Source organism: Phyllopteryx taeniolatus, chromosome 8 (assembly GCF_024500385.1).
Source record: "Phyllopteryx taeniolatus isolate TA_2022b chromosome 8, UOR_Ptae_1.2, whole genome shotgun sequence".
NCBI classification, from domain to species: Eukaryota; Metazoa; Chordata; class Actinopteri; order Syngnathiformes; family Syngnathidae; genus Phyllopteryx; species Phyllopteryx taeniolatus.
In genome coordinates, this window is record NC_084509.1 from 22,972,861 (window position 1) to 22,997,902 (window position 25,042).

General features: G+C 40.3%; 1 protein-coding gene across 4 annotated transcripts in view; it reads right to left on the minus strand.

The window, feature by feature from the left end:
• igsf11 (immunoglobulin superfamily member 11) overlaps positions 1 to 25,042 on the minus strand; it is a 101,679-nt gene that overhangs the window by 72,707 nt on the left and 3,930 nt on the right. The window lies entirely within an intron of this gene.

The following is a 25,042-nucleotide window of genomic DNA, read 5'->3' on the forward strand; positions in this document are numbered from 1 at the left end:
ATACTGTATGTGGATATAAATTAACATGAGCCAACGGCACAGTTGAACGTTGCAGATAGAGTAAATTAAAGAGCCATCAACAACATGAGCTGCTGCCCCGCAGAACTCATGCATACTTGGATCCTGTCAGCATCCTTTACCATTGCACTTCCGTAGTTGCCTGTTGAGTCATGTCACGACTATTTTTATTTTTTGTAAATAATTTTTTGGGTCTTGTTGCTTGTAATTGTTCATTATTCAGGCCTGAGTGCCGTTGTTTGAGTTGTGGTCAGGAATGTTTATAGAATCAGACCGTTTCTGGCAATAAAAAGCAAGTACACTGAATACGCGGAAATGATCACATTTTAGGATGAGGATTGAACATTAAGATTAAAGTAATCGTTCGTAACCAGCATGTATGTACTTTACCATTCATTTGATGTAAACCTTTCTACCAGGTTAACTTAGATGCATTATTAAGTACTGTATTATGCTAATGTTTAGAATGACTTTCCATGAGCGAGTCAGAGTAATGTCCTCTCAAGTGATGGAAACAATTGCGTGTTTGTATAAGATATTGACTAGTTATCTGTCCTGACAAAGGACAGTTAATCCAATCCTTCGCTGGCAATCAGCAGAGAGTAATTACTGCGCATGAATGCCTATCCAGCAATTGTACTATTGTAGGTATAAATCTAATTTCCCTGGCCAGTTTATATTTCGACCATCAGTGTACTCTGGCTGCAATTCACCACAACTTTTTGTATACAAAACAGATGCTTTCACCCTCAAGCAAGTCCCTAAATGAAAATAACCTCTCTCTCTTGCTCTTTTTTTTAATGAAATCAGATAGTAGCTGGATGTACTACCATTGATTTGTGCCCGTCAGGTTGTCAATATCATCATTAATGCAGCTGTCTTTAAAATTGGCAGCAAGCAACATTTGGATACACCAATGTGTCTGACAGCAGTGTACATAGACCAGATATCGGAGGTTATTGGAAAATTATATTACTTAATATGCAGTTCATGGTATGCTTATATTAAATACATTGTTGTAGTCAGGGTCACATTTATATTTTGAGGTCTTACTTTAAAATATTGGAAACTGCACAACGCTTGTACGCATAACTCAAAACAACACGCTAACAACCAACAACAACTGAGAAAGTGGGTGTCTTGTATTTACTTTTCTGTATGTGGATGCTGGCCGCAATAAAGATATAGTTTATTCAAAAGCGTTTGTGTTTCCAGCCGTCTATACAGGTATTTCATTTAGCCCTGGGAAAGCAAGGCATTGCTCGGGCATTAAAATGGATAATGGGGCAGAATCATGCCTCTTCTTCATACGGGGATAATTAACCAGTACTCATTTAACTATTCATCAATCCAGTTTCTATATTGCATATCCTCATTAGGGTCACCAGTGAGCTGGAGCCAATCCCAAGAGCCAGGGTATAGCCTGGGCTGGTCACCTGCCAATCGCATGGCACGTATGTCCATGAACTTTAACCAAACTTGCATAAAAGGGCTGTAACTAACGGTTATTTATATAATTGATTTTAATCGATTAATCTGTCCATTTTTTTTCCCGATGAATCGGATATTTTAAAAATTGTTCCGTGACATGGTGGAAAATCAGCTCAAATGTTGATCATTGTTTTCCAAAGTAAAATCAGATGTTTGCAAAAGTCTTATTTTGAATCAACACAAAGATAATCAGTCTTCTGTCATGGACGACTGCAGAAATCTGGTAATATTTACTAGGGGTGTCCTGATCCTATCCGGGCCAATGTCAGTAAAAAAACAAGAAACGGATCTGACTGGATCTAAAATCTCAGATTTTACCACTCTTATACCAGCTACCCATTCCGTCTCCGCTCCAGCATTTTCATCCAGCAGCGCCCGGATGGCATTTAGAGCCCAAGAGCCCACGTGGTCACAACAGGTTGCTAAGGTGCTAACATAGTAGCAAGGAGTAAGAGTGAATGATGCTTGCTTAAAGTCGTTTATTGATACTCCAGTTGAAGTACACTGTAAAACCAAACAGACATAACAAAAGAATTACACCTATTGAATATTTCTTTCTTTGTTTTGGTTCACAAAACTTGCTAGCTCAAAGCTAACACACAGTAAATGAAAAATACTACTGACGAGCTAACGAAAATTAACATTGAATTTGCGGCACATCTCTCTCAAAATAATGAATATTGGTACATAAACGCTGTATAAACACATACAAACAGGCAATATAACAATACAATGGCATGTATTCTTCAAATTCAGCAAAAAACAAGTTATAATAACAATATTTGATCGTGACTTCTACTTTCTTGGTTACTTGCATGTGTGTATCTCATTGGGTAAACCACACTGCCCCTCAGAGGTCAAGACGTGCACAACAGTTACTTTAAGTAACCAATAAATGGGTTCATTTTTCTCATACCTGCTGTTGCTGATTATTGTTCTCTGTTTGAGAAATAGCACTTGATCAAGCCTTTTCTAAGTGGATCGGACCGATATTGGTATCAGCCAAAACTTAAGGCTGCAATGTCGGTATCAGATTGGAAGTGAAAAAGCTGGATCGGGACATCCCTAATATTTGCTGTTGAGAGGCTGAAATTCAGAATATTTATGTGACTTTAAGTTAAACAAGGTCTCTAAACAATGACTCCATTATCAAAATAGTTATCAATTAATTTGATAATCGATTAGTTGTCGATTTATTGATGAATGGTTGCATCTCTACATGCATGGCTTTAGAATGTGGGAGGAAGCCGGAGAAAGGAGAGAACAGGTAAACTCCACAGAGGAAGGCCAACACCAAGACTCACACCCCAAACCTCAGAACTGTGAGGCACACATACAAGCCACTCAGCTACAGTGCTGCGCTTGTTTAACTAACTGTAGTCATTTGCAATAGACATTATCAGACACAAGTGATGGCTCATTGAACACTGGTTTAAATGTCAATTCAATGGATTCCCTTCACAAATCACAGGTCACGGAGAAGCCGCAGCAGAGTAATCATCCTCCATATTTTATGGCTGTGTGGTGAAGGGGCAGAGGGGTGCGGCAGACGCTTTGCATGGCTGATCCTGATGTTCAAGCTGCCATCACTGGCCGACTCCTCACACTACCTGCTACGAACGACCCGAGTGTTCTACAGTAAGATACAGAGAGGAGCGATCGTTTCTCCAGTGGTTAAGCATTGATGCCCGACCTGACCTCAATTTAAAAAGGTCCGCCAGCTGGCAGCTGGAGCAAAGGCTCAAGGGAGAGGAACGGAAGGAAAACAGGGCATGCGCCACATTTAAAAACGTTGCCAATTTAAAACGTAATGAGTTAATATAGTGCTCTTCAAAAATTTTTACAGCACAAATGAAGAAAAAAAATGCAAACTGTGGCAAACATAAGTGAGCAGGAGAAATTAGCGGGAACAAGGGTGAAATCAACAATGGCGGTGATCTGTCCTCACATCGGAATGCCCACATCCCTTTTCAAATGATGACTGGTCCTGAAGTTCATTGAGTAAGTGTCAACCAGGTACAAAAAAAAACTCAAATAAACATTTATTCGTGTAGTGTGCAACATGCTATTTCCTTTCCTTTGGGGGTGCCATTCATATGCTTTCTGTTTCTGTAAAACAGGCTGTGAAAAGTCAACCCCAATATCCAGGTTGGGTATAATCTAGCCTCAGAAGCACTTTACAGAAAATGTGGACCCATTAACCGCACTCAAATTGGTTGCAACTGCCAAGCTCCTGGCATTCCCTCATGTCAGTTTCCATGGCGACCAAGACAGCAAATAAATGTACCTACACCTACTCCTATAAAGCACCACACCTTCCCATCCCCCAAAACAACACCCACCCCACCACCAACCACCATGTGGAAAAATATGGTGAAAGCCATGCATCATTATTTGACGTCGCAAACAACCTTGCAATTCTCCAAGCTGTGTTTTGACCTTTCTTTCTGCCACATATCAGTTGTTCTTTTGTCTGTCATGTTTGTTCTCACTTCCCTACATCTGCCTCTGTGCATAACAACCAAATACCTGCAAAGTACCAGGCAGTAATCCACTGTAAGAGAACAGATATAAATGGAAACATGTAATCATTCAAAGAAGAAAAATCCAGAGAAACCAAATAAGGACTAAGAATACGTCTTATACATTATATTATATTTGAGAACAACAAACAGACAGCTAAAGCAATCCAAAAGCTACAAACACATGATATGTCCCTCCCCAGCAATGTTATTAAATAACTGGTGAGCCAGTAACCACATATTCCCCTTAGGAAACAAGCGGGTGACTGTTGGATTTACATTTAAAACAAAATCTAGAATAATAAATAAAATCACATATTAACGGTAGACTAAATTGAATTTAACTTAAGGGGTAACATTCTGTGTATACAGTACCTTTAAAAAAAGAAAAATAGGTTTACAAAGGGACACGAGTTTGATTTCTTGCTTTCAATTGGCACAACAGGATATGCATCATGGAAGTATAAAGAGCAAGAACGCATGGAATTGGCACTCTTCAACTCAGAATCAGACCTCGTCCTAATCTGGATGAAAATCCGATACGTATCGGCTATCTATCAATGCAAGTGTAGCATAAATTGACAGATTGGATACACGAGCGTGACGGCGTCAAAATAAAAAAACATCTACATATTCCCTTCTCCCCAACCAACACAAGTAAGCACAAAATACAACATGAGCAGTAAGTATTGAGCTCTAAATAAGGAAAATCATTGTCAATGGCAGCCAATGGAGTATTGTGGAGGGACATATTGGATATGTGTCACTTGAAATGTACATGTTGATAGACAGATAATTGACGGATAAAATAATTGTGCACTTGGACCTGCAGTATAAATCTAGCCTTATGTGGACTAATAATGCTGAAGTGGACCAACGTGCACTTGACTTCCTTTGGAAGCGGACAGAGTCCACTTCTCTGTATGATTTCATAGCCTTCTTCTTATCTTAATTGGTTGATGGGTTTGTAAACGCGGTTCTGTTAATTGTCCCACTGCAATGGGCTAATAGAAGTCTGGACTTTATTACCGGCTATATCCACAGAAGACCATTCCTGGCATTTATGGTCTGCCAAACATACACAAAGGAGGAGCAGCTCTCAGACCCAGTGACAGCAGCATCAACTCTGTTACTTATAACATCGCTAAGTATGTGGCCAACATCTTCGCAACCTTGGTTGGCAATACTGCACACCACCAAAAACTGGATGGACTTTGTTGATAAGGTCAGAGTCATGATTTTCAATTCATGGGAACATTTTACAGACAAAAACATGGTTGTGCTATTGGCACACCCGTGTCTCCCATCGTAGCAAACCTGTACATGCAGGGCAAGAAAAGGAGAGCGCTGAACTCCTTTAAGGGAACAACTCAAGTCATTGGTACAGATATGTTGATGACACATAGTTAAAAATCAAAAGCCAAGAACTGCAAGCCTTCACCGAGCACATTAACTCAGTGGACAGTAACATCAAGTTCACACATGAGGATGACAAAGACAATTAAGGTGCCTTTTTTGGGCTATGATGTCCACAAAGGAGACGCACAGGGGCCTCCATGTTGGAGTTTACAGAAAACCCCCACACACTGACCAATACTTAGTTTTTGACTCACACCACCCTCTGGAACACAAACTGGGCGTTATCAGTACCCTACAACACAGAGCTGATAACATTCTGACCAGTCCACAGGCCAAACAGAAAGAGCACAGACACGAGGGATGAAATGACCCCAGCTGGTCATTTGTGAAAAGCGCATCCAATTCCAGAAGGGACAGGAGCAAGATGGATGAGACAGAAAAGAGTGACAGATGCAACAATATTGTCATTCCGTATCTATCGGGTCTGTCTGAGAAACTCAGAAGGATTTTCCATCAACACAACATTCCGGTACACTTCAAACCCAGTAACACCCTGAGAGAAAGGCTGGTACACCCCAAAGACCGGACACCACATCCGCAGAAACACAATCTGGTGTATGCAGTCAAGTGCAGTGAGGAATGCAGAGATAGATACATTGGGGAAACCAAGCAACCACTGAGCAGACGCATGGCACAACACAGACGGGCAAACATCTCAGGTCAAGACTCAACTGTCTACCTGCACCTCCAAGAGAAACAGCACTCTTTTGAGGACAAAAATGTCTTGTCTATTTTGGACAGGGACGACATATGGTTTGAAAGAGGGGTGAGAGAGGCCATATAGACAAAGGTGGGAAAACCATCACTTAACGGAGAAGGGGGCTTACGACACCTATCTCCCACTTACTGTACAATGCCGTCCTTTCATCCATTCCAAAGAAACTCACTAATTCTGCCTCCAACAAACAGCATGGCCTCCTTGACCGTTATGTAACTCCCCGACCACTTTAAAATTGAATGGAATATCAATGAGGGAGTTTCCACCCAACGACAGACAATGGCCTCTTGGCCAGACGACTTAACGGCTGTCCCCCTTTTTTGCATTCCAAAAGAATGATTCCATACGTTGTGCGAGACATGCCTCTAAATTGGAGCATAAACGGCTGAGTCTCCCACACAAACACTGGCTAGTGCGTCAGAATCTCAGCCTTGTTGTATGAACCGATAAGGCCTGCTCGGATGAGAGGCGAAACGTCTTCTAAGACAAACAGAACAGTCTAGTTGCAAACGATTCAATGCCCTGAGAATGAAATGACCTGGATGAATTAGAATATTCACAGGCAACTGAACTAATAGACAAAATGTTCCTTTGTTGATCACTTAGTACATAAATCTATGGACATTCAGTATAACCGAGTGCACTTAAACTGTTTTTTTTTTTAATTTTAGTTTGGTTTAGTTTCTTTCTGCCTCACAGCTCACAGCGCTGCCTCTGTTTTGTTTTGCTTCAAAAGACAAACGGCTCAGTGGAAGTAGAAGAAATGCCGCTTCAAGGATAACAAATGTTCTTCCCAGAGGCAAAGCCTACACTTTTCAACAAAAGGACAATCACTGGGTAGTGAGCTTGCTAAGTTAGAGATGGAACATGCCAAAGGATTACACTCCCTCAGGAGGCAGAGTGTTTCTTAAAACAAATTGCACTGCAATGTTATAAGCACATTGTTGGCATGCGTTCACACATGGTTTCATGACCCACGGTGGTCACACCTGATTCTCAAACTCTCTTGAGTCTTAATCAAGTTGTTTGTTTCGTAGAGGCTTCATTAGAAGTTTGTGTGATTGTTTAGGCGTGAATGGCTCTGAGTGAGACTGTGTGCCGACTCAGGTGGATGCAACATCCAAACACACACACACACACACACACACACACACACACACACACACACACCCACATAATGTGTCCTTGAGAATTACCAAAACAAATAAAAACGCAAACAACAGCCCCTCATTACTTTATTACAGTGATCATTTTTCATCATTCGCTCTTCCTGTCATTGGAACGACAACTTATTACCAGGCAGGCTAGAGTAGTGACTTTAGTGTTAAAATGTGTTTTCTTTAATGGAGAATGATTTCTTTGTTTTACATTACAGCTTGCAATCCTCATGGGTCCTAGCCTAGTTTACAGCACAAAGACTATTAATCTTTGATGATCAGACCTTTTAATATTGCTCATATAAAATTAACCTGCACCTAAATAAACAAATGTACTGCTCAGGTGCAAAACACTGAATATAAATGTCAAGGGGATACTATTGAATATCTGATCATTCAAAGTTTATTTTTGTATATGAGATTGTTAATATTTTTTTAATATTCTAGGAAGGTGGTCAGTGTTTTACAATCTTATTTAAAAGGCGTCTTAAGATGCTTAATGTTTTAATATTGGAAGTTTTTGTTGAAACCGTGGCAGTTATGTGTTTAAACGTCTTACTAACAAATTAATGAGCCATTACACAATGCTAATGAATGTCGTATCTAAGTCAAATGGTAAATAATTATTTAAAAGGCAGGCATACATTATCGCAACTGAGAATTGTCTCCTGAGGTCAATTAACCTCGTGTGTGACTGACCCTGATGTCCAGTAAGCCAAAATAATGAGCACACGCAAACACACTTATCTGCAGCAAGGATAATCCGCACATGGCCACAAAAAAGGCTAACATAATGAAGCAAAATCCAACAAACATAATTCAACACAACATTCACAAGCACACCGTCAATGATTCTCCCTTTATTAGCGCACAAACTCAAACATGGGATGTGCATTAACAAGCAGACTACTGCCCTTTTAATCACAAGTCATGCTTTAATTGGAATCAGTGTGAAGGAACTAAGAGCTGTTTGAGTGGCTCAGTCTGGCACGATGAGAGGCAAGCGCAACACTGACTGGTGGATAAACATGCTTTTATCATGTGGTCATTTTACATTTTAAAGCTAGACAAGGCAGAAGCTAATGACGCATCTTTTAAGATGCATACTTCAAATATGTTTTTGTAATTTTTGTATTGATGTGGTGCTTATTTTGATGTTATGCTACTGTATACGATGACAGGATTTAGGAAAAATGAATGGTACATTCACAGGCCCCAATGACAAGTACACCTGCACTTTAGATTACTCATTTGTAATATTTGGTTACCAGTGGTACCAATGAGTGTAATTATTTTTTAATATTATTATACATCCATTATCTATACCGCTTATCGCCAGTAGGGCCGCTGCGGTGCTGGAGCCGATCCCAGCTGATTTCGGGCGAGAGAGGTGGGGTAAACCCTGAACTGGTATTATTCATGTATTCCTCTCTTTTGTCTGTTCTATTAGCTCTGTCTAGAAAATGTATTAAGAAATGGATGAGCACCAAACAACAAGCTCAGGTTCTTCTCTGAGACCCAGACTAAAAAGATGCACATGTATGTTTCGTGGAGCTTTTGACTGGATTTCTTCTTATCAACGAGCACTTTGCTGAGCCATACGGGAAGGATTGCATATATAAAAAGAACGATCAAAACACTTCACCACAGGCTTATAGTGTTTTATTCTTTATGATCTGTATCACGGCGGCACAGTGGACGACTGGTTAGAGCGTCGGCCTCATAGTTCTGAGGACCGGGGTTCAATCCCCAGCCCCGACTGTGTGGAGTTTGCATGTTCTCCCCGTGCCTGCGTGGGTTTTCTCCGGGCACTCCGGTTTTCTCCCACATTCCAAAAACATGCATGGTAGGTTAATTGACAACTCTAAATTGCCCGTATGTGTGAATGTGAATGCGAATGGTTGTTTGTTTGTATGTGCCCTGCGATTGGCTGGCAACCAGTTCAGGGTGTACCCTGCCTCCTGCCCGATGATAGCTGGGATAGGCTCCAGCACGCCCGCGACCCTAGTGAGGAGAAGCGGCTCAGAAAATGGATGGATGGATGGATGGATATGAATCACTGATTTCTAAAGGGGACCCACTCTTAATTGGTATCATACCATTCGCGGATTTTTGACTCACATATGGTCTTACACGATGCAGGACAGGATGCTTATTTATACGTGCTGCATTTGTACAGTATATCAATGCAAGCAAACATACCTAAACGTCTATGCATCAACTCACACACACGCTTAAAACACAGCCTACAGCGCAGCACATAAGGCATTAAAATATGTGAGGCAGGACATATATCATACTATTAGGTGCTTGGTGATAAAGGCCTCTAAATTGGTCCCAGTGAGATAAGGCACAGGGCTGACCTCTACCACATTAGCTGTGTATTGAAGTTTTAGTCTCGGTCACCTAGATCAATAGCTTAAGAGCATTTGGAGAACCAACTCTGATGTAGGGAGCTTGTAAAATAGAATGTTTTGACATGATGATGATGATGATGATAAGGGCGAGGGCTAACTGGTACTGTAGTCGGTACATCTGAGAGCGCTCCCTTTTTGGATAAGTTGTGAGTTAATCTTTAGATCACCTTTGGACAACATGATCTATATTGTATCGTGTTATGTTGATAAGTGTTTTAATAGTCTACTGCATATATGTCAAACTCAGGCCAGGGGGCCAAATTTGGCCCACAATGTAATTATATTTGGCCCGCAAGACCATATCAAATGTGTATTAGAGTTGGTCCGCCAGTATATAGCACATGCGCCACTAATATTACAAATCCCAGAATGCTTTGCTAGTGTGTTGGCCCATCAGTCTAGACCGGCGAGCGCCCCTTCCCTTTCTGTTGCAGTCGTTATCAACTATGCTACCAGTCTCCTCGAGGAAATTTACACCTCCCCTTCCCAAAAATGGCCAAACGAAAGATGGAAAACAGTTCACGTCCAAGACAGGTGGGAGGCAGATTATCTGTTCACTAAAGTAAAAGACGGACCTGTTTGTCATGTGCGGAGCAACGTGGCTGTAACAAAGTATATAACATAATTGAATTAATGTTTTTTTTTTAATGCCCTTTATCAACTCCTAGGCAGGGACTGTTAATAGTTTGAAGTTTGGATTTTTATTGAAGGACGTTCTTATTTTTTGGGGGTTGTTTTGTTGTTGGCCTTTGAATAAAGATTTACATCAAAAAGAAGGTAGTTGGAGATAAATAGAAGAGAGAGAGACAGAACAATTCATGTTTTCTATTTAAATACCAAACAACAAACAAATACCACTGACGTCTTTTTTCGCAAATTTGATTTCTCGTGTTTATAATATTAAAGTTTGTTTATTCCAGATTGAGTGTTTAAGCAAAATTGAAGTTTGTTGTCATATGATCAACTTGAACTCTACATTTCTGCAGAGAAGGGAAACATGCACATCACAGTGATTTTTCATTAAATATTGAGTTTGTCCCGTGACGTTGACCCAATTTTTAATTTTGGCCCACCGTGAATTTGAATTTGACACCCTTGGTCGACTGTGTTACACACTGATCATGGCTTTGATTGGATCCAAATGTTGATTGTGATTAAGGGCAATACAAATAGTCTTGACTTGACTTAAAATGTAGAAAGAATGAGCCTCCAGGATGTTCAACATTATTGTATCATTTTGTTGCCTCTGACTCATTAGTCGGGTTTACATGGAGCCTGGTATTCTGATTAAAATTAGGTTAGAACTCCAAACCGACCTGCATGTAAACACTACAATCGGAATAAATGAGCCAAAACCGAATGGAATTTCATCCGGATTCATAGTGGTGGAACATCCCTTCTTGCCAAACCGATCAGACGTAAACTTTTGACATGTAAACCGTGAATCGGGAATGGTGTCGGGCTGGGCTCTATCATGATGTAAATGCGCAGTATGGTCATTGTGTACGCACTTAAAACCATGACAGCTTCCTACCAGAGTTGGTCTGCAACAGAGATGTTTTTACACCAGATCGGAATACATTTTGTCACATTTAAACAATTGACCATAGATCTTCAATCAAAATAAGTTAAATCGGAATGCCAAAAAAAAGTCTGCATGTAAAACCGGCTACAGTTCAATGTACAGAAATGCCAGTGAACAGTACTTTGAAATAAATACTTTACTACTCAATGTAGTTTTATCGTCCAGGTTAAAGTCCAGGTCTTTTTAGAGCATTTCCACTTTTAAATGATTTCTTGCACTGTTTTTTTTTTTGTTTTAAAAAAATGCTTTTAATCATGTAAAGCACACAGAGTCACCTTGTGTATGAAATGCGCTATATAAATAAATTTTATTTGCTTTGCTGATATTATGTTAAGTCACATTGAAGGTAAGTGGTTAGCTAACTGAGAATGTCCGATTTTATTTGTCCTCACACACAGCAAAATTCTATATAGCTATACAGCTCTTACACACAGTCAATCTCAGTTAATGTCCTCACACACTGAACTGAAAAGATCAGTATAGTTAATTCCAATCACAGCTACTAAAATGATGAACATGTAAATAAATGTATTCACAGCCATAACTTCAAAATGGCATTCACGACTCATGTGCAATATAAGATCAAATACAACATTTTTAGCATAGTTCTATTTCAAATGAAGTTCAGAGAGGGTATATCCCACCCGTAGCTCCACATAAATAATCCAAATAGATGATTAAGATTATAAATAATTTTCAGCAAGTAGGAGCCAATTAGAAATCCACTTGCAGTTTTGCAGTAATTCACAAGTACAGTGTGTGGGCTGATTTGCATGTAAAGTGGAGATTTGCAATTTTAAAAAAGAAAAAATAAACAATTTTTGTCACATTTGTTAAAACTGGCAGTATGACCTGACAGAAGTACATACAATTGTCTGTGGAGAAAAAAGAAAAAAATCGTCCCTCTCTGGCCACGTCTTGTGCCTCTGATTTGATTTGCAAATAACCACCACGCCCAAGGAAAAACAAGCAATGAGAGATCTGTAAAGGTTGAATCTAGGCAACTGGGCTGTTCTTGTTTTTTGAAGACATTTCACCTTTAATCCAAAAGCTTCTTCAGTTCAAAATTTCCAGATTGGTGTCCCTCTATTTCTGCCTCGTTGGGTGTGTTACCTGGGGGTGGTCAACAATAGGGTGTTGCATAAAAAGAGGGACTCCACAACGGAAATTTAGAACTGAAGAAGCCTTTTGGATTGACGGTGAAAAGTCTTCAATAAACAAGAATGGTCCAGTTGCTTTTATTCAACATTTGCGGATTACCATGACCTGGATAACTGAGAATCTACACAGACGTACATACAACCAATCAGAAACAGAAGGCGTGACTGGTGAGGTGTCAATAATTTGCAGCGCACTTGCCGGCACACTCATAGCGGACACATTCAGCACATCCCTGCTGCCCGTTATCTTGGGCTTCAGGAGCTTTGCTTCATACCTTGCTCGCAGTTTTAACACCGCAAACTCCCCTTTTAACACAATCTGAAGGTGTCTCCTATGAACTACGACATTTGCATTTCTGAGGATGTTGTACTTCTATTAATCTGCTGTATAACAAGCAATAATCAAATGTAGTGACGTAGGGGTGGGCGATATGGGCAAATAAAAATATCGTGATTTTTTTTTATTTTACGCTAACGATAATTTCACAATATCCTAAAAATAATAATAAGAATAATAATAAAAGATGTCAATCTCTACTTGCTTTCCAGAACTTTTATTGATAGTCACATTGTTTCAAAACAATAGCTCTTGTTTATTATTTTTACAGTGCCAACAAAAAAAACTAAAGACTACATGCGTTCCATTGAGGGCCATCGTTTCAAATCACCCACTTGTTACACTGCTAAACTGCTGAAAAGATTGCTCGGCTACTACCACTAGCTAGCCACTAGCTCGAGAGCGAGAGTTTATTTTGAGTCACGTGACTGAATCATGCCCGCTGATTTGGCAAATGAGGACTTTATGCACTTCCTCCTTTCTCTCTTCCTCTTATGTCGTCCTTGGACCTGTTTGGTTATTTTCTTTTGGAGACTGTATGAATACTCGATAATGTAAAATTGCACATCGTGAAAGCAACGTTCGCGATAATATCGAAGGTGATATACTGTATATCGCCCACCCCTATTGTGAAGTTTCCCATTTCCATTCCTGAGAATCTGATTCTTGTTGATTATACCAGCACAGATGGACAGAATTCTTCAGAGGCCAACAGCAGTGGTTGCAGAGATGAATTATGCCAACGTAGAGCAATACCACGTTGGGCCCCGGCCGTTGCTACCCGCTCAAGTCCCTGGCGGAGAGAACAAGGCCTTGCTTGTTTGGCAGGGACCTGCTGACGGGAAACATAATACATTCAAATGCTAATGAGCCATGAAAACATGACCAGCATAGCACCTTGTCCTACCTAAAATATATGAATATCTATATAAAAGTCACACGCACACGCACGCACACAAATCTACCATACAGTAAGTGAATTGCACACACCCACAAACACAGACTGCTCGCTGTCTGGTACAGAACCGCCTGATCGGTCTCATCACCAAGGAGACCAGCACTAAGCAGGCGCCTGGCAGAGACAGAATGCCATTTAGCATTTAGGACCCCACAAAGCTTTCAGGCAGAGAATGGAGTCCTTTTCTCGATAAAAGAGAAAATAAAACAAGGCAATGCATTAGTCACAGAGAGAAATCGGGGTGAAAGAATGAGTGTTTGAGATTCACTTTAGAGAGCAGAGGGGGAAGCGGGCAGGTTGGCAACAGATCGACAGGGTAAAAACACAGCTGGCGAGAAGAAGAAATGAAATAAAAGCGTGACAAAAGGCAAAAGGAGAAGATTGTTTCTCCTTTACATCGCTGATTGAATAACCATTTAGAGTGATTTGTCTAACTAACATAAAACCCCATTTGAGATTTAAGAGTCACATGTGAATTTCAACTGACGTCATAAACGACGGATTCTATTAATACTCATATCCACCTGAGTCGGGGTCGAAATGCAGTGCAAAGATCCATTATTTTGATTTATATTTATGTAATTGGGAAGAGGAAATTATATGGGAAAACAGTAAATCAACTATTCTGCTGCTAAAAGCCACCTCCCCTGTGAAGAGAGAGTGGAAGATTGAGTATAAGTGTTCAATGGCTTAAGCTTGGACGACGTTAAGCTACGCCAAATGCCAGATGTAGAGCTTTTGGGAATACAGACACACTCAAAAGATAACCAGTGAATGTTTATGTTTTCCACATGCTTGCTTGTGTCCAACCAAATTTCACCCCTGTCCTTAACTGCATCATCTTCAGATTGCCAAGCTTTCTGGTCTCCCACATCATTCCACTCACCCCAACAATGATGAAACTATCCTATGTGGTTTACTTGACATTTACCTTCCAACATGTAGTCTGGTGAATCCCACTTAATCTCTTCCTCCATAACTGCATTTAAATGCAGTTGGAAACGAGCAGCCTGTCAACTTCTTATCTAAAGACCAACATATATTGTCAACATGATCTCACAAACAAAAACACGGAATCATAGAAAAAAAACAAGACATGGGATATAGAAAATGCACTGTGGACATGGTGGCGCACAAATGACATTCCTACTATTCTCACCAGAAAGCAATGTATTATATATAGGACCCCACAGGACCCTCACGTCTGTCACTATAGAGACTTTTTTGACATTCACTTCGAATCTGTTCCTGTTTCCCACTGCCCCACAACAATTCTGCGTTACAATCACGGGGAAAATAGAAGGAACGTGTTCTACTCTGGCCATCAGAGACCCATTCATTCCCAAATCATCTCCTAAACACAAAGAAATTGCTCTGAAACGGGACAAAGGCCCGTGTTAATAAAGCAGCCTCCTCCCGAGTACAGTGGCGTCATTGATCATCGCATGTCATCGTTAAAACACTGTTTCATCTCACAGCTTTGATAAAAGGAAAATGTCAACCGTTTACGGGCCAGAAAAGATGGATCGTCTGATGTTGAGATATGTTTATAAGAGTCTTACAGGCCCCTGTGAGAACACTCCCCATCCTTCTTTATCCTCTCTCCACTCTCATACTTTCTGTCAATCAATATTCTATACACCACCATGCTTTACCATCCTCGGCACGCTTTGCGTCATCACATTGCAATGGAAGTGAGAGCCAAGTGGAATTGCACATGCTTGGCCATAATTACAGTTGTGATGATACAGACAGTAACAACTTAATTGTCTCTGGGTAATTACCCCAATTGAATAGACGATAGCTACAGTAAATGGATTGTTTGACATTGTAAAAATGTGCACTGATGCATGTATTTGCATATCTGTGTGTGTGTGTGTTCGTGTACGCGTGCTCATGCACTTGCACGTACAATGGTAAAGATATCATTTTTTTTAGTTAATGTGTTATAAATACATTAAGGATAATAATAATAATAGATATAAATAATATTAATGTTATTAATTGTTGTAGAAGGCTGACCATATGCCAAGGAAGTGTTAATTAGTATATTAAAATTTCATTTGTACCTGGGTCAAAAAAGCAAAGCATGGAGAGTCTTATTTGTATTATTATAATATATATGCAGAGGCCAGGGCAATTTGCTTTTACCTTGACAATCGCGCCATGTTGTTTCCGGTTCCATAAAAAAATAATACAGGAGCACATGTGGCGTCACAAAACGTTTCTAGATCAGAACACCAAGGGTTGCAGTTTTTCTGTTGCGGAGAGTTGGTTATCTGTGTGTTCGGGTCAATCATCTGGTGTGTGAGTGAGAGTCGCTGGCTATATTTGTCATGATCGTCCAGCTCAGTTGCGTTCGGCAACATCGCTCGGTGTGCGGCGGGCCTCGTGGAAACATCCACCCCTTAAAATCCTAATATAGTAGTAGTGCATAACTGTTTGTGGTTGTCCATGATCCAGAGAGTTGCCTATAAACTAGCAAACAAACGCAAATACAATACTGTGCATTTTCACTTTTGTAACCACATTAAAAGATTCTTGTTAAAATACAGAAAACCTGTGCGAAGCATCAAATACAGCCCTCTTTAAGAAGATCGCAGGTTCCGGAGTCGACTTTTACCAGGATCATTATAATGATCACTTCCTGTCTCTTGGCTTTAACGCCACAGTTGTCCACTGAGATAACGGGACCATGAGTCTACGTTTATGTTTTGATACAATTCTATCCTATATGTCATGGATAATTTCAATACTATTTGAACAACAGTACTGGCCACCTGACAATGAGGCATACAGGAAATATACATTGCGAAACATTTGCCACTATGCAGCTATAATAGATTCCATTCTTTGAGACATTCTTTTTAGTGTGCATTTCCATCTTTGTCCATTCATTCGGAAAGGAATCTGAGATTTGGATTCCTAATTTCAATGTGTCTTAAATTTAACTCTGTCATTATAGTCACCACAGATAAGATCAAAGTTGTAGAGTATTGGTGAGTCAGAACTTCTAGAGTACATTCATTAAAGATTAAAAAGGGCCACAAGAGCATATCATTCCCCATGAAATTCCTACCCCTTTTGTACATTAAACACATATTAATAAGTAGACACAGGACAACATTTGTTGAAAAAAAGAACAGGGGCAATTTTGTGAAATCATGACCTGTAAATACGTTCCCCGAACTTATCTTACAAAAAGACAGAGACTTCAAGACTTCTTACAAAAAGACAGAGAATTCAAGACTGAATTATCTACAGGTGTGACTGTGAATGTGAATAGTTTTTTGTCAAAATGTGCCATGTGAAAGACTGGCGACCAGTCCAAGGCACACACCAACACTATTGAAAATGGAAGGGGCAAAAAAAATTTTAAGCCTGAAATAATGATTAAGATGTTGAAGCCCAGTTTGAAAAAGGATTTGAGCATGCACGTGTTGCTCACCCAGCGGCGTTGATTCTCATGACCAGTTATAAGGCTTAACATTTTTTAAGATTACCATCTGTTTTTTTCTTTTTGTGTGTGAAAACACTGAGTTGAATAAAAGGGGTTCTTGAGTACCAGTGCAGTGTTACATATTGCTCCTCACCTCATCAGCAAACAGAACTTCTCAATAAGCCCCTCCCCCTTTTCAGACTTCTCTGTGAAGAGACTTAATTATATATATATATATATATAAGAATGGATGAAATACATTCTGATGGTTTGGTTTGATTAACTATTTGAAAAGAAACTCTTCCATTATGTACTTCTTGTGACGATGGTCTTCCCAGTCACGATACAATTAATAATATTTCAGCGCTAATGAGAGAAACGAGAGGCACAGTTGCTTGTATATATATATATATATATATATATATATATATATATATATATATATATATATATATATACTGTATATTATTTTTACTTTACTATTCGCCTGTTTTTTCACATTTTTGACTCACTGATACAGTACTCTCATTTTTTTATACACATAATGTATCGTAAACAAGGTCTATTTATTTGGGCACTTGCTGTCGAGCAGCTAGCAATCGCCAGCTGATCAGCTGTTCACCTCCACCACTGCCGGTAGTGATCCGGACCTTTCTCTGCATCATCTTCAGAAGTGTACCTCCCTGATTTCTCCGTGGTAAACCCCCACAAGGAGCCTCGCCTGCCTGTCGGCTCGCTACAGGAAGTTTCCAACAAGCGGCTGATTGGTGTCCAAGCAGCCCGCCATCAGCTGATGGCCAACGCTCGCTACTCCTCTGCCAACATGGCGACTTAGAAGGGGCAGGGATTTTGGGCAGCATCTTAGGGTGTTACAGAAAGAGTAAAAAAAATATATATATACACGTATCGGCGGGAATCGTTTTTTCCGCAAATGGTTGTTAAAGTTCAAGAGAACAATTTGTGAGTTCGGTGACTGCGAAAGGTTCACCACAAATCAGCAGATATTCAAAGTAATTAAATTAACTTTGCATTCTGTGACGTGTTTGTAGCCCTTCCATGTCCTAAACACAAATGTGCAACCATATTTTCTGCATGTTGCGTGGGTGAAGGACTGTAATGCAAATTGTACAGTAGTGTTTTTCAGTGGGTCTATTTGTGCTTATTCTTAGTAAGATGTTATCCCACTTGGAAGTCCACTGTTATAACACACAGATGGGGATCTCACCTATCCTCCTCTCAAAGTAAACCTCACTACACCATTTCTTCAAGGCTGGTGACACGAATCACATTTGATAAGAACTAACGGCAAACACTTTTCAGTCCCATCACTCTTCCTTGGAAAATGATTGTGACGAGTGAATTTAAGGGACAATAGGCGATAAAATGGCAGAGATAGTAATTTGGAATGTGTAGAAAGAAAGACAAAGTGACAAATTGAAAGTGTAGAGGGCACAAAAATGATAAACGTAAGACAAATATAGACACAGAAGAGAGAAAGGGGAAGTCAAATGACATTTGAGGTAAAGACCTAAAAACGCCACTAAGGAAGAGGACTCAAGGAACTTATAATGGAAGTACCCTGAGCTGCAGCCCAACCTGCCCTGCAGGGACCAATCCTGGGAAGAAGCACACTTGGAGGAGAGTGTGGCAAAATGAATACAACACATTATTACCATTAGTTTAGTAAGGTGTGTCCAAACTTTCCAACCTCTGAGGCCCGCATACCTGCAAAAGAATCAATGGTTGCAAGGGCCACTATGCCATTCTTTGACTTGATTGAACATGCTAAAAACATTCCATCAAGCAATTTCAGTTTTAAATTGTTTCTTTGGATATCTAGAAAAGTTCTACATAAAACCAATGTATTGTTATTATTAGTAGTAATAGTCATAGTAGTTGTCAGGTGTGTTGCACTCATGGGGAATGTGGGTGTGGCACCCAAAAGAATGGAAAATTACGGCATAATCTGTGTTATTTTTCATCTTTTTTTTTAAATAACACCTGCAGAACTCAATTATTCATGATTGCAGAGTTACCAAGTGTAGTGTAGCTTTGTTGACAAATGTTAGAAACTAATTTTGTTGGGATAAATAAAACATTAAAGATTGCATCCATTTACTGGACACCGAATTAGCTACACCTGCATAAGCTAATAAGATCCAATATGAGCTGTGTCCAAAAATTCCCCCTTCCCAAAAATAAGTGTGAACAAAAGAATTCCGACCGGCAAAATGATTTTCAACCATCATTTTGTTACACTAATGTAAATATTTCTGCCTTTTCTGAAGTTAGTCAATGCAGTGGTCTGCACAGGTACTTGTCATCCACATTTTGCCCATTTAGTAATAAAGAAAACATTGTGAAGATAAACTACACTTTCCCTACACGCCAAACTTCAGGTTAAAGAGGTTAATTTATTTTGCAAAAAGGAGAAAACGGACAATGCAACAGTAATGATTCTCTTCCCGACGTGGGGGTGAAAGCTCCCCCCAGGCCATCATAATGCAGGACACTTTGACGTCTGTTATTTTAGACAATGTGCTTTTTGCTGTCATCTGTATTTGAACTGTGCATAAGAGAGAGTCAGAACACCCGGCAGATCCTTTTGATTGAATTCACTCACCTTGACTTGATAGTTTGATTGTAAACAAAAAGCTTGTGAATGTATTTGTGTGCAGGTTTCTACGAATAACTCTTTCTTCTCCCCGGGATGCTCATATTGAACACTTCCACATGAGTCAAATTATCGAGACGTCATCAAGAATACCACTCGCGGGCTGCAAATTCTCCAGACAATGGCCTGGTCCGTTCACAAATAGAATCAATTTGACATAATGCGGATGTTGTACAGCGGAGATGACAGGTTTCATGCCAGTCTGACTGATTGGGACTCCTGCAGCTTATGTCCGCATGTTTATTTTATGAATATTGCCATCTTTTACAATGAAAAAAAAAAAAAAAAAAAAACCTAAATATTTTAATATTTAATTTCCACTTGTATTTTTACGAAAGGCCTATACAGTATTTACCAAAAGCAATGCTAACACAGAAGTTGTACAGTACAGGTATACATCTGTGGGAAACATCTTTACAAAATAATTATACTTTTTATATATATATATATATATATTGTATTAACTGCCCATGAGGACACGTTGCTGTGGTGTGGAGGTCACAGGATCTTCGTTATTCATCAAGCGCCATGAGGTCATTTTGTCATTGTGTTGATCAATGAAAAATCCATTTCAAATTAGTGATGCAGGGCTGCAGCAATCTATGGAATAGAGTTTGAAATACCAATTATACAGCATATGCTCCGCTGTTTAGAAACATGAAACCTGTTGTCACCGAACATCCACTCCCTGATGAACGTACGTATATACATGGTACAGGTGAACCATCATTCAATTGGACCAGCACAGCAATTTCTTCAATGCAAAGTCAGCTTTGCACCATAAAACATGCAGCTGGAAAGAGGAATCATACAACTATTGTCTCACCATTTGGTTAGCATTGCCATGGGTGAGTTTATTATTATTTCCCATTTATTTTCTTTGCTTATTATTTGTCGGTGTTTGGATGTGGCAAAACTGGCAATATTGTGCTTATTATGTAAGCTATTTTCAAATCAATTGATAACACAACATTTGAGTATGATGGTTCAAAATTAAGAATAATGCTTTCACAAAAGTAGCATTTAGTTTCACAGTGCCTTGTCTTTCAAAATAATCTTTTTCTTTTTTTTTTTTTTTAATTCACCAATTCACTTTAATAGTTACCACTTTGTCCTATTAGGAAGAATTTAATAGTGCATTCGAAGAGCATCATACTAGCCACTCAACCAACCACTGGAACCAGTCAATACAGTCCAGGGACGTCGTGATCCTTTGGGATCAACATTAATTTACTTATCGGGGGGAATATATGAGGACTGAGGGACACAGACGATCTGTTAGCACACACTTGTGGGATTAATGTGTGCGCAGAAGCATTTCCTTCACCATTGATCTGAGCTCATAAAGGCTTACAATGAAAAACACTGCAACTATTATTAGTTATACCAGAAATCAACTGGCAGAAACTGACTGCATGCTGCAATACATCATGCATACATAAATAAATGGTAGGGGCGGAGTATATTCAGGAAGTCAATTGACATGGATATTTGCATATAAAATGTGAAATGTCGTAATATAGTCTGTCAGGTTTGCACGGATAAAAATAATATGCCCGCCAAGAAAAAGGAGACGACAGTCAATGTGGAAGCTTGTCGAGCCATACAGTTCATCACACTTAACTCAATAGACAGAACAGAAGAATTCTCACTCTCGAAACGAAATGAGGCCGGAGGGCGGACCGCTCCCTTCCACCAAACGGAGGACACTGTCTCGCCCGCTGGCTGGGCGGGGACTGGTTGCATTGGCAGGCTCTGCGGGTTGATTGACTTTCCTCATCTTTCTTAAAGCTAGTGTCCTGTCTTTTGTTTTCTTCTCCTCTTATATTATTTAGTTATCTTTTTACTGTCTCTCCCTTTTGTTTTTTTCCGTCACTCCCCTTTAGAACGTTGTTCTGTCCGACTTAAATTTTCAATAAATATCCATCAGAATACAAAGAACCACCATGGCAGCTTAAAATCGCCACTGTGGCACAGTAAAACTGTTCCGGCGTAAAAGGGATACAGATCCTCCTTTCTGCTTGACCTAACATCCGACCAGGACAAAAAATAAATAAATTCATAAATAAAAGAAACATTTGGTTTGCTTTCGTACCATACAGTAAAGACTTAAAAGCAAAATTCTTTTAAATCATCTCAACACACTTAAGTAACCCACCTTAAAACTGCACATGCCGAAATGTCCCTTGAGTTACTGATGTGATGTTAAGGTCCCATCTGCAAAGATCCTGTCAAAGCTTCAGAACCAGCAAGGTGTGAACGACATAAGCGAGAGGCCTCTAAATATTTATGAGACCAGAGCGCACACGCGTGCACGCACGCACACACACACACACACGCACACACACACACACACGTGCACCCTCAACTGATAAGCAGCATCAATCTAAGACATTATCTCATCTGAATGCAAATCGTTTTTGCAGGATTGCAGAAATCATCGTTTTTATACTTGAGTGTAAGAGTGATGATGTTGCTGCTTGCTGGTTCTTGCCACACAGCAAAACTGAATCTGTGTCAAAACATAGTGCTTAGATTGGCCTGTTAACCACACCCTATCTCCCTAACCATGAATATCAAATACAGCCAATTTAATAATCAGATCTCATTCAAACTATATTTACCTGCATGCTCGTGATTTGCTCACGTGACGCACTGAACAAAAGGTAGAACCGAGTCAAAACCTCAAACGCCCAAACCCCAGCGACCGTGTCAGATGTTTGCCCCAGATGCTCGCCCAACTGCCGAGCAGCCTTTAGGGCCCGGTTTAATGTGTGCTTAAGAGGCTGTAGGACGGAGCGACTGCCGCGCTTTCCCTCCTCCAAATATCTGCCTATCATTTATTCATTCACACTCCCGGGACGGCTGCTGCCGCCGTCATCTGAGGACCACGTCGTCTGAAGTCCTCCACGCCTCTGTCGCTCAAAACATACGTACGCGCACACACGAACATGCACTTTGCCAACGGTCCCAGCGGTCTTTTAATTTTTTGAGTGTCTATTTTTAGTGAGAAAAATAATCGAGGTGGAAAGTTCCATCTGTCCAACACTCATGTTCCAGCTGCTCCTTTTTAGCAGCAGGCGGAAAGAGGAGCGGAAAAATGCCGCTTATCAGATAAAACTGACACAGAGAGGATTTATTTATCACATGAACTTAGCTCAATGAGAGCGGCTGAAGCTGGAAGCTTTGGAAGAATGCATCTTGTTTTGTTTCTTCCACAGAAACGGGAATGACGCAAGAATGTGTGTGCAGCTTGTCACTCCCCGAAGCTCGGAATCTCCGGTCTCATTTCTAACTTACACTTCAAAAGTTTACATTTAAAACTTTGTACTCTTAACAGTCTCGACTAGTCTCAATTGATGTTGCTCCACTACAACGGCCTTTATGGTATTGCTCGATTAGAGATTTACTGTATGGTATTTTTCGGTGGTGATATCAGAGTGGGCGGCACGGTGGCTGACTGGTTAGAGCGTCAGCGTCACAGTTCTGAGGACCCGGGTTCAATCCCTGGCCCCGCCTGTGTGGAGTTTGCATGTTCTCCCCGTGCCTGCGTGGGTTTTCTCCGGGTACTCCGGTTTCCTCCCACATCCCAAAAACATGCATTAATTGGAGACTCTAAATTGCCCGTAGGCATGACTGTGAGTGCGAATGGTTGTTTGTTCGTATGTGCCCTGCGATTGGCTGGCAACCAGTTCAGGGTGTACCCCGCCTCCTGCCCGATGACAGCTGGGATAGGCTCCAGCACGCCCGCGACCCTAGTGAGGAGAAGCGGCACAGAAAATGGATGGATGGATGGATATCAGAGTGATCCGATATTGAACTGTGGTATCGGTCCAAACTATCGGAATAAGTCTTACATTAGGTATCAACCGTCCACACTAAGGATAATCTAATAATCGTCCAATACTGATATGGAACGTTGTTTTAATGAACTTAAAAGTATGTCCACTCACCATATACCGCATGACAACAAAACAACACTTAACAGATTGTTTTCTTCATGAGATCGCTGTAATTCTGTGGACATCAATATTTTTTGGACAGTTTGCATGTTGTCGCACAACACGTCAACAACGTTGTGCAGTCACGTTGATCTCCATATGCTTTTTAAGCACCATTTAAAATCTTCTGCTTTGTTCCGCACCAGAGAGCCAAATCACATGTGTGAGCACAACACAATAGCAAAGTGTAAAGTGTAAATGTATGTAATGTAAAGTGCAGCAAGTTGAATCACTGCCAGTTGGATGTCGACAGAAGTATTTAGTATCCTGCCTCGTTTGAATGACAGATTGATGAAAATTGACCAGGCAGAGATGTCTTTTCAAACTTTGAAAGGTTATAAAGTTCACAAAGAAAGTGCAAATTCAGCTTGATGCCAGCTTGCACGCGCCGAATGTCAAAGAGCTTCACAAACACCCCCGAGTTGTTGTATAAACAGACAGACAATGTCATGTCGGGAATATTATAGATGTACAATCTTCCGTGGGATTTAGAATAGAAGTAGCCACCAACTCCACCTTAATTCAATGTGCTCAATTGATTGAGGCCAAATGTTGGTTCTGCCCATAGCCCTTGAGCGTTGTTCTGGGTGAAACATTAAATCTGGGCACACACACAGAGCAGCGCTGTGCTGATATCGCCAGGAGCGCTTCATCGTGACAGTAGCTGAACCAATCAGTTTAAGAGCATAGAGCCTCCACTGTTTTTTGGATTGGAAAGGCTGGAAACTTCCCTTGAGAAGGCCAAAAATATCACATATTTGTCAAATTTTACTTTCTGAACAAAAACAAGCGAGATGAAATTCCAGATTTAGAACCGCAAGGGTGGTCTAATTTAGAGGTTTAGACCACAGGTGTCAAACTTAAGGCCACCTCTGTTAATCCACTGGTCTGAATCAAAACGTAGATAAAGTACGTATTAGAAAGAAAGAAAAACAGCACCTTTAGCTGGATTTTGTGGTGCAGTGCCAACACCTGGCCCACAATGCAGAGTCGCCACTAATTCGAAGTAAAGGTCACAAAATACCACAACAAACTCTCCAGTGTCTGCTGACATGATCAGACGATCAATCTACGGATAAATTGTGACATGTGAAGCGTTGATGTCAGTACAGTACACACAGCCAAAACAAGCAACTGCAATCAATA